The sequence below is a fragment of the Hipposideros armiger genome, unplaced genomic scaffold, assembly GCF_001890085.2.
Source record: "Hipposideros armiger isolate ML-2016 unplaced genomic scaffold, ASM189008v1 scaffold_396, whole genome shotgun sequence".
Lineage (NCBI taxonomy): Eukaryota > Metazoa > Chordata > Mammalia > Chiroptera > Hipposideridae > Hipposideros > Hipposideros armiger.
The window spans coordinates 751,551-764,199 of NW_017731746.1; the positions used below are offsets into that span (position 1 = coordinate 751,551).

General features: G+C 44.1%; 1 pseudogene; it reads right to left on the reverse strand.

The window, feature by feature from the left end:
* Positions 1–11,212, reverse strand: part of LOC109393887 (transcription elongation factor B polypeptide 1 pseudogene) — a 55,482-nt pseudogene extending 44,270 nt beyond the window's left edge.
* Positions 11,213–12,649: the final 1,437 nt, after the last annotated feature.

Below are 12,649 nucleotides of genomic sequence, written 5' to 3' on the forward strand. Positions count from 1 at the left end.
ATATATACATTTAAAACATATAATGTGACTATATATATATATATATATATATATATATATATGCTGTAGAATGGTTACCAAGATCAAGATAATTCACACATTCATCACCTCACATTGTGTGTGTGTGTGTGTGTGTGTGTGTGTGTTAAGAATGCTTAAGATCTACTCTCAGCAACTTTGAAGTATAGAACTCAATGGCTAAAAGGCAAATAATCCAATTTTAAAAATGGGCAAAGGACCTGATTCGACATTTTTCCAAAGGAGACATACAAATGGTCAATAGCTTGTATACGAAAAGGTGCTCAATATCACTAATCGTCAGGGAAATGCAAATAAAAACCCTAATGAGATATCACCTCACACTTGTTAGGGTGGCTACTATAAAAAAGACAAGAGAGAAAAAACGTTGGCGAGGATGCGGAGGAAAAGGAATCTTTGTGCCCGGTGGATGAGAATGTAAAATGGTGCAGCCACTATGGAAAGTAGCATGATGGTTCCTCAAAAAATTACAAATTGAACTACCATATGATTCTATAATTTTTCAATCTCTGCAGTATCAACAGTCTTCACTTTCAGTTTTTAAAAAGTCTAGTTCAACGTAAATAAAAGCTTTAATCTCTCATTTAATTGAAAACTCCTCCTGATTCCCTCAGCCCCAACCTGTCCCAGGCTTAAGACCCTGAAATGGGGAACGGCAATAACTTGCTGCCTATTTTTCCTACTGCCTTTCGTCTTCCTCCTCCCTCACTCCACGCTGCCTCTAGCTCCTCCCGGGTCAGGGCATGGAGAAGATGATCTTTTTATTTGATTTAAGCAACTTGTGGTTCTCTTTGGCTATCGAATGGCCTAGTAGATATTCAAATGCAAGTTTTCTCTTTTGTGGGGAGATTTTTACTGTTGTTTTTTTTTTTGAGAAATCCTCTGGAGAACCTATACCAGGAAGTTCTTTGACAGGAGCAATGGGTTCCCCATTGATCTTTCATGACTCCCCCTCATCTCCAACTCAGGGATGCACCCACACAACCTCCTTGGACTCCTTTTCTAACAAGTACTCATCTTAGCACCTTTCAAGACAGCCCAAACCAGGCCAACCTCTAATGATCCATCTGGCCCTCAGGAGATAACCTCACATCTCCAAACTCTGTCCATTCAGGCAGCTCTTAAGAGCTTTTCTAAACTCCACTCGAGTAGAATTAGACTTATCTCTGAGTTTCTACAGCTTAAGCATCCAGCAACAGGGGTGTCTGTCTTCCTGTTTGTAGACAACATCCTCTTTCAACATGTGGTTATCTTGAAGCTTCCTTTAATTTGCTTAGGGTAGACAGAAGAAGGGAAACTCATAGTGCTTCCTCCAAAAGAGTCTTAGGCCTTATCCTACCTCAAGGCGGGGGGCGGGGGATGGGGTGGCACCTGCAGACCAGTGTCTTTCTCTCTTTGCAAGTCTATGGCTATGTCTGGCAATATAGTAGCTATTGGGCAAGGTCCTGGCAGGAAGCAGATGGCACACTCAAAGAGGTAATGAAAGAGAGTTGAAGAGACTATTTATAAATATATGGGCTGGGTTCAGGGAACCACAAGGGATGGGAAATATCTTGAGTCTAAAGGGTAAAGGGAAGGAGATGTTTCTGGAACTTTGGGAGATCCAGAACTGTTAAACAGGTGCTGCAGCCTTTAGTAGAGGGACTTAGCCACTCTCATACCTGACCAAGCAGAGAAGAAACGAGGGGAATAAATACCCTGGCCTCTCTCCTCTCACTCTTGGGTCTCCTGCAAGTGCTTTCCTCATGCCATATGTAGAGGTCAGCCTGGCCGGACCAGGGTGGAGAAGCACGGCACTGGGGGGTATATTGGGGAATATCCAGTACACGCCCTTCTCTTTACAATGTTCAGGAACTTGTCACCCACTGTCCTTAGCTTGGAGCCTCGCTGAAACAATAGTGAAAGTCCATTTATCAACTAATAACCCATGACACATTTCTCTTCCTCTGCTCCTCTCCACTACCCCTGAAGGCTGCTGCATCCCCAATAGAGACTGCAAAGCAGGAGTGAGAGGTCTGGGAGAATAGATGGCAGCTTCTCATCTTCTGCAAAGAGTGACTTTGTTCCAAACAACACAAAGGTGACCAATGTCCAGACCTAAGCTGAAAACCTCATAACCACAGTGCAAAGAAGACTGGGGGTGAGTTTCTGATGATCTTTCCTTTTAGATTCTCTGTGCCACAGGAACCTCATTATTAGCACACATGATTAAGAACTGGCTCAGGCTTGCTGGCTGAGGAACCCTCTAAGAAACTGTGGTTAGGGGTAGAAAGGAAACAATTGGGACAGTGAGGCCCAAGGTTGAGGAATCATCCCAATTAGACTTTTGGGGCACAAGTATTGCCAGAAGCTTACAGGGACGTCCAAGAGAGGACTCAGCCCGGAGCAGTGGTGACCAGGTTCTTGTCTCTATGCCAGAAAGAATTCAAGAGTGAGAAAGATGCAGGAAGGTTATTGAAAATGAAAGTACACACTTGAAAGTGCAGGCGAACTCAGAGAACAAGTTGCGCAAAGAAGTCCTGATTAGGGCTTTTGATTCCTCCCAGGGCAGGAATTGGTGATGTTCCCATTGACGTGGTTCATTCATCTCCTCCCCCTGGGCGGGACCTTCCATTTTCCCCCTTTTACTTCCGCATTTGGTTCCTCCTGAACTGTCATGGCGTCAGATGCATGATAGGAGCCTGTAGTAACCACAATGCAAATGACATTATAATGAAATTAAAATTAGCTAAAGGTCAGGTCCCCAGTTGTAGGGATTAGCATTGCTGGGTGAAACTGGTTCTTGTATTTCTTAAGCTACAGGTGCTGGATACAGTCACTTGTTTCTTGTGTAACCAGTGAGGCACTTCACTGTTGTGCCCTGGAGGGGGTTGTTAACTTCCTAGGCTACCTATCCTGCCTCACAGGGATAAGACCCAGTGTCCTCCCCGCTCATCTGCTTCTCTGAGGACTGCTTCATATGGTATCCAGCTCAAATGGCACAGCCTTGTGGGCGGGGCTATGGTTCAGTACCTGCAACTAGACTTATCAGGAGAGCTGGTTTCTCCTTAAATTGGGGACTAACTCTAAGAGACTCATTCATCAATGTCAGAGCTTCTGCAGACAGGGTGAGGCCCAGCATTTCTCTAGCCAGGAGGAGCAAGCTCACTTGTCACAAAACTCCTTGTCACACAAACAATTGTGGATCATACAATATCAGTGTTCCTCCTTTCCTCTCCCACAGTAAGGTGGGGCTGGGAACCTGTGGAGACAGAAGATATGAGAGGGAGGAGGGGGCATTGGGCAACTCAGTCACAGAGGTGCCACTGCTGTGGCAGCTCCCCAGGGAAGATGCTTATGGGCTGATTCAGAGCCTACTGGGGTCCCCAGCCTTCCCTGGGACAGCTAGAAATGGTTGTACAAGTCAAGTCCATACTGAAGGTGTTATTACCAGGGCCACTGGACACCTACCTAAGCTCAATGCTTAAGAGCACAGACTTTTCCATCAGATTGACCTCCATCCAAATCTTGGCTCTACTGTCCCCTTGCTTGTGACCTTAGGCAAACTGAAGCTGTTTCCTGACCTGTAAAATGGGAATGACTAATCTCACAGGACTATGCTGAGAATTAAGTGAGTTAATATATGTCAACTGCCTATCACAGTATCAGGCACACGGTTTATAATAAATGGCAGCTGTTATTGTTATTGTTAGTACATTCCTACTATTCTCACTTGGCCGAAGCCCACATGGTAGCAAGTCTTGGTCATTTATTTATCCAAAAACTATTTACTCAACACTTCCCATATGGCACTGGAGAAAAAGGAGCCTCAAGGAGCTCAAAGTCCAGTGCTAGAGACAGAAGAGTGGAACTAACAGCTGTGATATGGGGTTGAAGGCTGTGAGTGCACAAAGTCCAACTGCCTGGCCCAGGCTGGGATGGTAAGAGAGGCCTTCCTTAGAGGAGGTAATACTCAAGCTGAATTTTGCCTGAATTTTGTCAGAAAAGTGAAGTTACAGTAGGGAAACTGGCAACACTGACAAGAGCAACAAGAGACAGCAGGAATTTTAGAGTGACCAAAGATGAGTGATGAGAAGAAGGGTGGGAGATGAGCCCGACAGGAAGTCAACATGCTGAACAGACTGCATCCTGGGGAGCAGAGCGACCCATCAGAGGATGGCCAGCAGTGTTTGTCATCAAATAGTCCTCCTGAACTTTATCAAGACTTTGATCAAGGAAACTGAGGCTGCTGCCCTGTAGGCTGTGCGGGCAGACCCCCAGGTCTTCACTCCTCACTGCCTCATATCAGGTTGCTGACAGCCAGCCTCGGGGCTCCAGGCCACCAACTCCACTGCTATAGCCACTTGCCTCATCCTCCAAGCTGCCCCTGCCTACGCTAATGTTTAGTGCTACAAAGAAGAAAGGGTGTCAGCTATCACCTTTCTTCTACCCATTGCAGGAGTAAGAGGCCAAACAGAGGCTGTGCTTTGGTCCCAGGCCACCAAAAATAATGGGAGCATGCTTTGGTCTAGACAGGGTCACCCCAGGTCTTCCAGATAGCCCCTTTCTGCTAAGTGCACCCAACTTGTCCAGCCCACTGTGACTCTGACAATTGCCATTTTTGGAGGCAGCAGCTGACTCTACTATCCAATTACATGTACAGGGAGGTACCAAGGCTCCAATTCCCTCTGAACTTCCAGCTGCTGCTCTTAAGTAGCAGGTCAGCTGTGTGCTGTCACTGCTGCTGCATGAAAATGCAGAGGAGGGGTGGGGGGAATCACCTTCCATGCTCTTTGAAAAGGATGTCTTGAGCAGCTTAGAAATTCCAGGCTGCTTCTACAAGTCACAAGGGCTGCCTGCCAGACAGGAAAGCAAAGTACTTCAATAGATTGGGGGGTTGGGGGGTAAGCATAGGGATTTGGAACTAAATTTTTAATCCAAGTCCTGATGATCTCAAAAAAGTTATTTAACCTTTGTGAGCCTCAGTTTCCTCACCTGCATTATGGGTATGACTGCATTACTGATGAAAATTAATCATGATAATGAGTGTCTGTTTCTCAAACTCTGACCCTGGGTTTGCATGGTGATAAGGTAGGAGGTACATATTTTCCTGAAGCATAAATTTTACCCAAAGATTTCAGGGGAAAGGATTATATTAAACAGATACAGCTATATTCTAGAGAACCACATGCCATTTTAATGAATTATAAATACAAAATAGGAAACATCAAAGCAATTCTTTGCAATCCTGTAAACCCTTTGGCTATTAACTGCAGGCCTGTGGGTCCTGCTCCCTGCTTCCCTGTAATAGGAGTATCAACTGAACCACCCAAGAGCATAGTGCAGAGCGATGTTCTCTCCATGACATAAGGCACAGAACTAGTGTGGATATTAACCCATTGCCTGAAATGGATCATTCTAGGCTTTGCTTCTTTGGAGCACACTTTGCCCATGAACTTAACTTCCAATTGTAACCATATCCATTTGGCTTATTCATCTATCTTTGATAGGATCATGAAAGAACCATGGGCATCAAAGGACACTTTCCCCCAGACAGTGACTATCCTGGAAGTAACTCAGAGAGGAGGACTGGAGGAAACAGCACAGGTTAGAGGAGGTAGACAAGAGGATATGGACAACTGCTTATACAGAGGACATGCATGGAGAACAATGGAGACGAGGAGATATGGGATTAGAGGGCTCAGGAGCATGGGCCAAGGAGCAATATGCTGAGAATCCCACAAAGGACTCAAGACCCAGGGAGAGCAGGAGATGCAAGGAAGAAATGATGGCCCATCACTAGATATGAAAGTGACATCTCTAAGGCCCTGTCACTGATTTATGCCTGCCACTTTATTGCAGACCCAGTTTAACAGTCAGTCCTCTGTGGTCCGTTGATCATGTTCTGCCAGGCTCATAAAAAAACCCAGCTCAGCCTAGCCTTATGACTATTCTCCCTCCTCAAGTTTAATACTGCTCATTTTTGAAAGCACACGATTTGCTAGTGGGAAGCACATTAGCCTGGAGATGCCCAGTTTTTCCCAGTTGTGGCCTATGTGATTGAAGCTATGTAAGTACGGACTGCATGCAGTTTTAATGAATAACAATGATGAAGTATATTTAAAAGTATAGATTTTTAGTGGCAATACAACTGTTGAGGGGAGAAAATCCCATATCCCATTTAATTAATTTTATTCCTATTGAAGTGCACAGTTACAGACCTGGTGCCTGTCATCGATCAGTTTTTATCAAGAGGCTGAAGATACTGTGGGGTTTTATTTATGTCTGAAACTTCAAAGAATGGTAAAAGGTGTTCATTATTGCTTCCAGGTTTAAGGAGATGCTTTCCTAAACCTTGTCATTACCCAAAGATGGGCCTCAGGGCCACACACTGGGGCCACACATTGCAAATTCTGGAGATACAATGGAGCCACAGTGATAAGCTCTGATGTTTCAAAATGTCCCTGCCATTGGACCTCCAAACAATGACCCACAAGCCTAAAAGTATGCTTCATGTTCATTCAGTTCTGTGAATCACTTCTAAAACTGACTTTACTTCTACCAAATAGCTCTGCAATTCCCTAAAATATGAGATTCTACTGAGTTGGGGAATTTCATTGATAGGAAATGAGTACAATGTCCTGTTGTCATCTGCTCCATCCTCATGGCCTGATCGAGTCTGAATGTCTGCATGTCCTAGAAAAAATCAGAATATCATCCCCATCCCCATACTCTCACAATGTCAATTTCTTGGTGTTCAGATTTTTTCATGAAAAAAATGTCATGAATCACAGGGCATCCAACCCTGTGGGCCTCTCAGTATTGAGAAAGCATTCCACTGAGTCACTTCAACAAGTGTCCTCCACCCACTGATGGAATAGGCACAGAAGGAAGTAAATAAAACATCTTGATAATGTCCCCAGTATGTTATGCAATAAACCTGTTTCTCAAAGTTAGCAACAGAGACTCTCAACAATGGCTAATGCTCTTTTGACTTGAATAACTGCTGTAAAGTCCTTTCTCCCTCTTTCCCTGCAGGTACATCATCAGAGAGACCTCAGCTTTTCACATTTCAACAAAGCATCTCATCTTTTTTACTGGTAAGTTACAAGGCCCTGCTAAACTAAGCACCTGAGATCATTAAGCAAAACAACATGTTTAATTAAAAATGTCAAGTGGGCAGTTTAGGGTCAGGTGGGATGTATTGGCCTGAAGGCTCTAAATTGCAGACACCTATAGAAAAGAATTCATAAAAAGAGCCCAGCTGGGAAACTAAAAACATCTGTAATGTAGATTGTACGTTTCAGGGGGGCCACTGCATGTGTTTCTTTAAGCTTATTCGATATCTTTCAGGTCCAAGATACAGGCACTGGGACAATCACTTCTTTTCAATGCCTGGCCCAATCTCAACTAACATTCAAGGCCTCTGGACACCAGGCACTCTGCTTAGAACTTCCCTTTAATCCCCCACACAACCCTCTGAGGTAGGGATTGTGATCCTCGTTTATTGATGAATAGAGTCTCAGAAAGGTTAGGGGGTTCAGGCTTCAATACCAGTCTCCTTTTCCTAAACCTCAGCCTGCTCCTATTAACACCACCTGGGACTGTTCAGGTACACTCTTCGTGGGAAAGTTTCCTCATTTAGCATAGTTCCCAAAATTCAGTGTGCTGAAGAATTATTTGAGGAACATGAAAAACAAGCAGGTCTTAGGGGTCCTGTCACCTAGGAGTCTGATCCAGTGGGACTGCAGAAGAGGCCTGGTCATCTGCATCTTTCAGAAGTGCCCTTGGTGGCTAGGTTACAGGTAGTAAAGGACCACACTTTTTAGCGCCTCCTCTCAGCCTTTCCTCTGCCTCCAAGCAGACATGCCTCACTCCCTTTCAAACCCTGTTTTGGAAGCCCCTCCCAGAATCTCTGATCCAGTGCTGGAACCTGGAGGCATTCCTCACAACTTCCCAGGCCTCATAAGAGAGAAAAAGAAAATAAAGAGCAAGCAGAGCCTCTCAGCTCCTTCCGTGTCCAAAATGGGGCAGGAGTGTCTTTGGCAAGCCCTGCCTGTGAAATAGCTGATTCCCACCCTCTCTGCTAATGAGAATGGGAGCAGCCTGGCTCAGCTCTCCCCAGAGAGCAGGGCTGTGGCCATAATCCTCTAAGAAGGAGAGTTAATGAGTCTGTCTCTGGCATTTAAAATTAATACTCGTATTAAGAGAGCAGGAGAGTGCTTTCAGGGTAAATGTCTTTATTTTTTCCCCCCAGGGTGAAGCTCACTTAGCTCAAACTCAAAGTCAGCTGGCACCACTGGGCCCTGGGGTGTTCACAGGGCTTAACCCTAAGATAAGCATGTCATATACACATCCCTGCTGCATTTTCTCACAGTGTGTTCTGGGTCCTCCCCCTTAGGGCCTCAGGAAACAGAACTGCGGAGCCCCTGAGTTCCTGGCCAGGAATCCAGCCTCTTCCAGCTGTGCCCTCCTTGCTTCTACTATTCATAGGCACTTACCTACCCCACCATCCTCTATCCATTCATCTATTCATCCACTCACTCACTCACCATTCTTCCACTCTTCATTTATCCAACCAGCCACAATTTCCATGCTTTCTTTCATCAAACATTGATTGAGCACCTTCAGTGTGCCAGGCGTTGGGAAAACACAGATGAATGATCATGCTGTTAAGAAGCTCACATTTTAGGAAATCTGCTTCAAGGTAGAGGAAAACAATATGCTAAAGCAATCTATGGCTGAGATTTTACTCCCATGTCCAACTATCAAACTCCTACTCATGAGTCAAAACCCAATTTAAATATGGTCAATCTATAGAACTCCTGCCCATTCATCCCCAGAGATTAGATATTTCCCCTAGCCGTGAGTGCAGCAACTAGTCTTTCCTAAGTGTATTTTTTATGTTGATCCCAGTGCCTGTTGTAGAGCACGTTAGTGATTTTCCAACTTTTATTAACCTAAGAACCACCTGGGAAACTTGTTAAAAATACTGACTCTCCAACTCCAGCCCCATGTATTCTGATTCAGTAGGTCTGAGACTGGGCTCAGAACTTTGTTTTTAATGATTTCTCAGGTGATTTAGATGTAGATGATCTGCAGATCACACTTTGGTAAACACTATGCTGGTGCCTCGGTAAAATTTTTTTGAATGAATAAGTGAAAACCAAGGAATTAGAGGTCAACAAAAGGTCTGTGATTTTAATAAGGTCTGTGGATTTTACCCATGTGAATTTTCTAGTTTTGATGTTGTATGTAGTTATGTAAAATGCTACCATTGGGTGAAACTGGGTGAAGGGTATGGGGGACTGCCCTGTACTATTTTTGTAACTTCCTATGAATCCATAATTATTTCAAAGTGAAAAGTTTTTTAAAAAGTCATCGGTTTTTTAAGGTGTCAGACATGTGCAGTTGTAATTTGCTTCAAATCACTTAATCTTCCTGCCATTAAGCCCACCCTTTAGAGACATCAACAATCCACAGATGTTGTCTGTTGAGAACAATTATTTATATACTTAATTATTATAAGTCTCTGTTATTAATAATTATTAAGTCTCCATTATTAATGAAAAGCACCTCATTCTTTGTTTGATTTCTCATTATCCTCCAAACTAATCTTACTTACTTTTTAAAAAGTAAATACTTTTTAAGAAGGTATGCTAAAACTATTTGGGGAACTTGGGCACAACTTTTGAGATGACGAAGATACTTTGTTACAAAGCCAGAATCCAGAACCCTTGCTGTTTTTCACACACACACACACACACACACACACACACACGTCTGACAATTAAGTTCCGAACTTGTTGCAACAATGTTGCTAACCTTTTTTGATATCAGATTCATTATGAATTTGTACCAACTGCACAACAGTTAATCAAGTTTACTATTTATTTGGAAGTGCTGAAAAGACTGCATTAAAAAGTTAGATGAAAACGACCTGAACTTTCCGCCAACAATTCATGGCTCTTACATCACGACAATGTACCAGTTCACATGACACTGTCTGTGAGGGAGATTTTAGCCAGTAAACAAATAGCTGTATTGGGACACCCTCCCTACTACCTTATATGGCCCCCAATGACTTCTTTCTTTACCCAAAGATAAAGGAAATATTGAAAGGAAGACATTTGCGGTGATGACGGGGGTTGTCACTTCGAGGGGTAAAAAGTATAACCATTGCACTGTGTTGTACAGCTGAAACTAATTCTAAAAAATGTGTATTTCAAAATAAAAAATAATTAAAAAAGAATAAAATCACTGGGGAAAAAAAAAAGGAAGACATTTGGATGACATTCAGGGCATCAAGGGTAATATGACAACAGCTCTGATGGTCATTCCAGAAAAAGAGTTCCAAAATTGTTTTGAAGGGTGGACTAGGCACTGGCGTTGGTTCATAGCTTCCTAAGGGGAGTACTTAAAAGGTGACCCTAGTGACATTCAGCAAAGGGTATGTAGCACTTTTTCTAGGATGAGTTTGTGAACTTAATTGTCAGAGCCTGTGCGCGTGCACGTGTGTGTGTGTGTGTGTGTGTGTGTGTGTATACATTGGGTGCAAAAAAAATGTATACACATTTTAAAGAAGGAAAAAACTACTAAAATTGTAACACTCAATATATACTGATAACAATAGATAAATACAAGTCACAGTTTACTTCTGCAATTAAAAGAGGTACTCAAAGTGGTTACCATCAACGTAATTTTAATACAGATTTTTCCTTTCTTAAAATGTGTATACATTTTTTTGGCTCCCTGTGTGTGTGTGTGTGTGTGTGTGTGTGTGTGTGTAAATAATTTATTTTATTTAATACGTAATCTAGGAAGTTTGCGGCCATCTGCAGTTCCAGTGCGATTTCAGGTGCGATTGGGAATTCAGGTACCTCCGTGGAGCTGTTAGTGTAGTGAACCTTGTAAGTAAAATACATACATACTCTTGATAGCACATGTGAAGGGGTTTCTCTAAAATTGACTTCATTAGTAGTTTCGTTCTCAGCAAACTGACCTGAGCCTTTTAATGGCTTTTATTGTTTCTGATGTTAATGTATGTTCTCTTCTTACAATACATTCATGACCAATCAAAGATACCAATTAGACATACATGGCATCAGGGCCTTCACAGCCACCATAGGTTTTCTCTTCTCCATCCATTATATTCTTATGAAATTCTACTTTGCTTCCACAGGAAGTTTAGTAGTTTCTCATCAGCCCTGCACCCACTGCAGCCACTGCACAGGGTCCCTGCGCACCACCACAGCCCCCTCTCCAGGGCTGCCCCTCACTCCCAGATGTCTGCTGCCATGGGTTCCTCAGAACCCTTGTTGTCTTTATGTGTGTGTGTGGACCCCAGTGGTTCTCAAACTTGGCTGTACATTAATGTCTCCCAGGAGCTTTTAAAATTCTCAGTGCCCAAGGCACACCCCATTTCCATTAAAATGAGTTTCCTGGTGGGACCCAAGCATCAGTATTTTTGAAAGCCCCAATGAATCTAACTTATACTTAGGAAGCAGGTAGAAGCTGGCCCATGAGAGTATGGGTGCACCTATAGGCCCTGCTTGGGTGGAGAGAAGCTCTGAAACTCTTTCTGAACTGCTGGCTCTAAATTCAGCTCAGCAAGATCTACAGCCCTATCCAGGGGAGGATGGGCTCTGTGACCCCTTCCCTGCCTTGTCTCACTCCTCAAAGCCAAGGCCTGGAGGGGGCAGGACTCCCACTTACCTTCCAATGGAGGCCTTTGTTTTGTCTAACTACTCTCCACAGGTAAAGGTGCCTTCTTGTGCACGTGGCTGAAAGACTCCTTTCAAAGTAGGTCAGCATTTCACTGGTTTGGATAACCCTCCGTGTTCCCTGGAAGTTCACCAGGTCTGACTGGCTCATTGAAACAGAGGCCCACGGTTTCTGCCCAGGTCAGCATTCTTTCACTAGTGGGCCTGCCAGGTCCATGTTGATCTGATAGGGTGAAGGGTCTACTCTGAAGACCCTTATTGTAGAAAACATAGGGTCGATGCCCAGCTCTGAGGTCAGAGTACCAGGCTGAGGGGCTGAGAGAATCTCATGTGGTCACAGATGAGACACAGGATCCCTTTTGAGAGAATCTGTTATCCACTGATGATGTGGTCCCCTGTGTTCCATTGAAAGGGCAATTTTTCCAGGTTAGGTCCTGGTTCTGGAGGCAGCAGAGCAGTGTCATGGTGACTGAGACCTTGCAGACAGCCCATGTTCCTTCTGCAGTCCCTGAGGGCTCACTATTCCTGCTGCACCCCAGGCAGCTGAGAGAGTCGGGGGGGGCCAGGAGGGGCCCAGCACTGACAGTCTGTAAACTGCCACACAGGAGGAGAGTAATGTACTTGTGTCTAGAGAATGCCATTCACTGTGACTGGGCAGTGCAGCCCTCTGGAAGTCCCATCAGAGATGGCCTAGTTATCTAACAGGTTCTAGCTTGCTACCAGCTGAGAAAAGTCTTCTAACAAACTCTGGTATCCGGAGCTTCACCTGGAGACAGCTAAATATCTTATCTCCCAGGGCATCTTCTCTGTCAGTATCCAGGCCTGCCCGTTCACTCCAGATCTCTCTTCCCTTCCACTCTCCTTCTCTTGGTTGGCATAGAGTTGTAGACCAAGCTAGGAGATAAAGG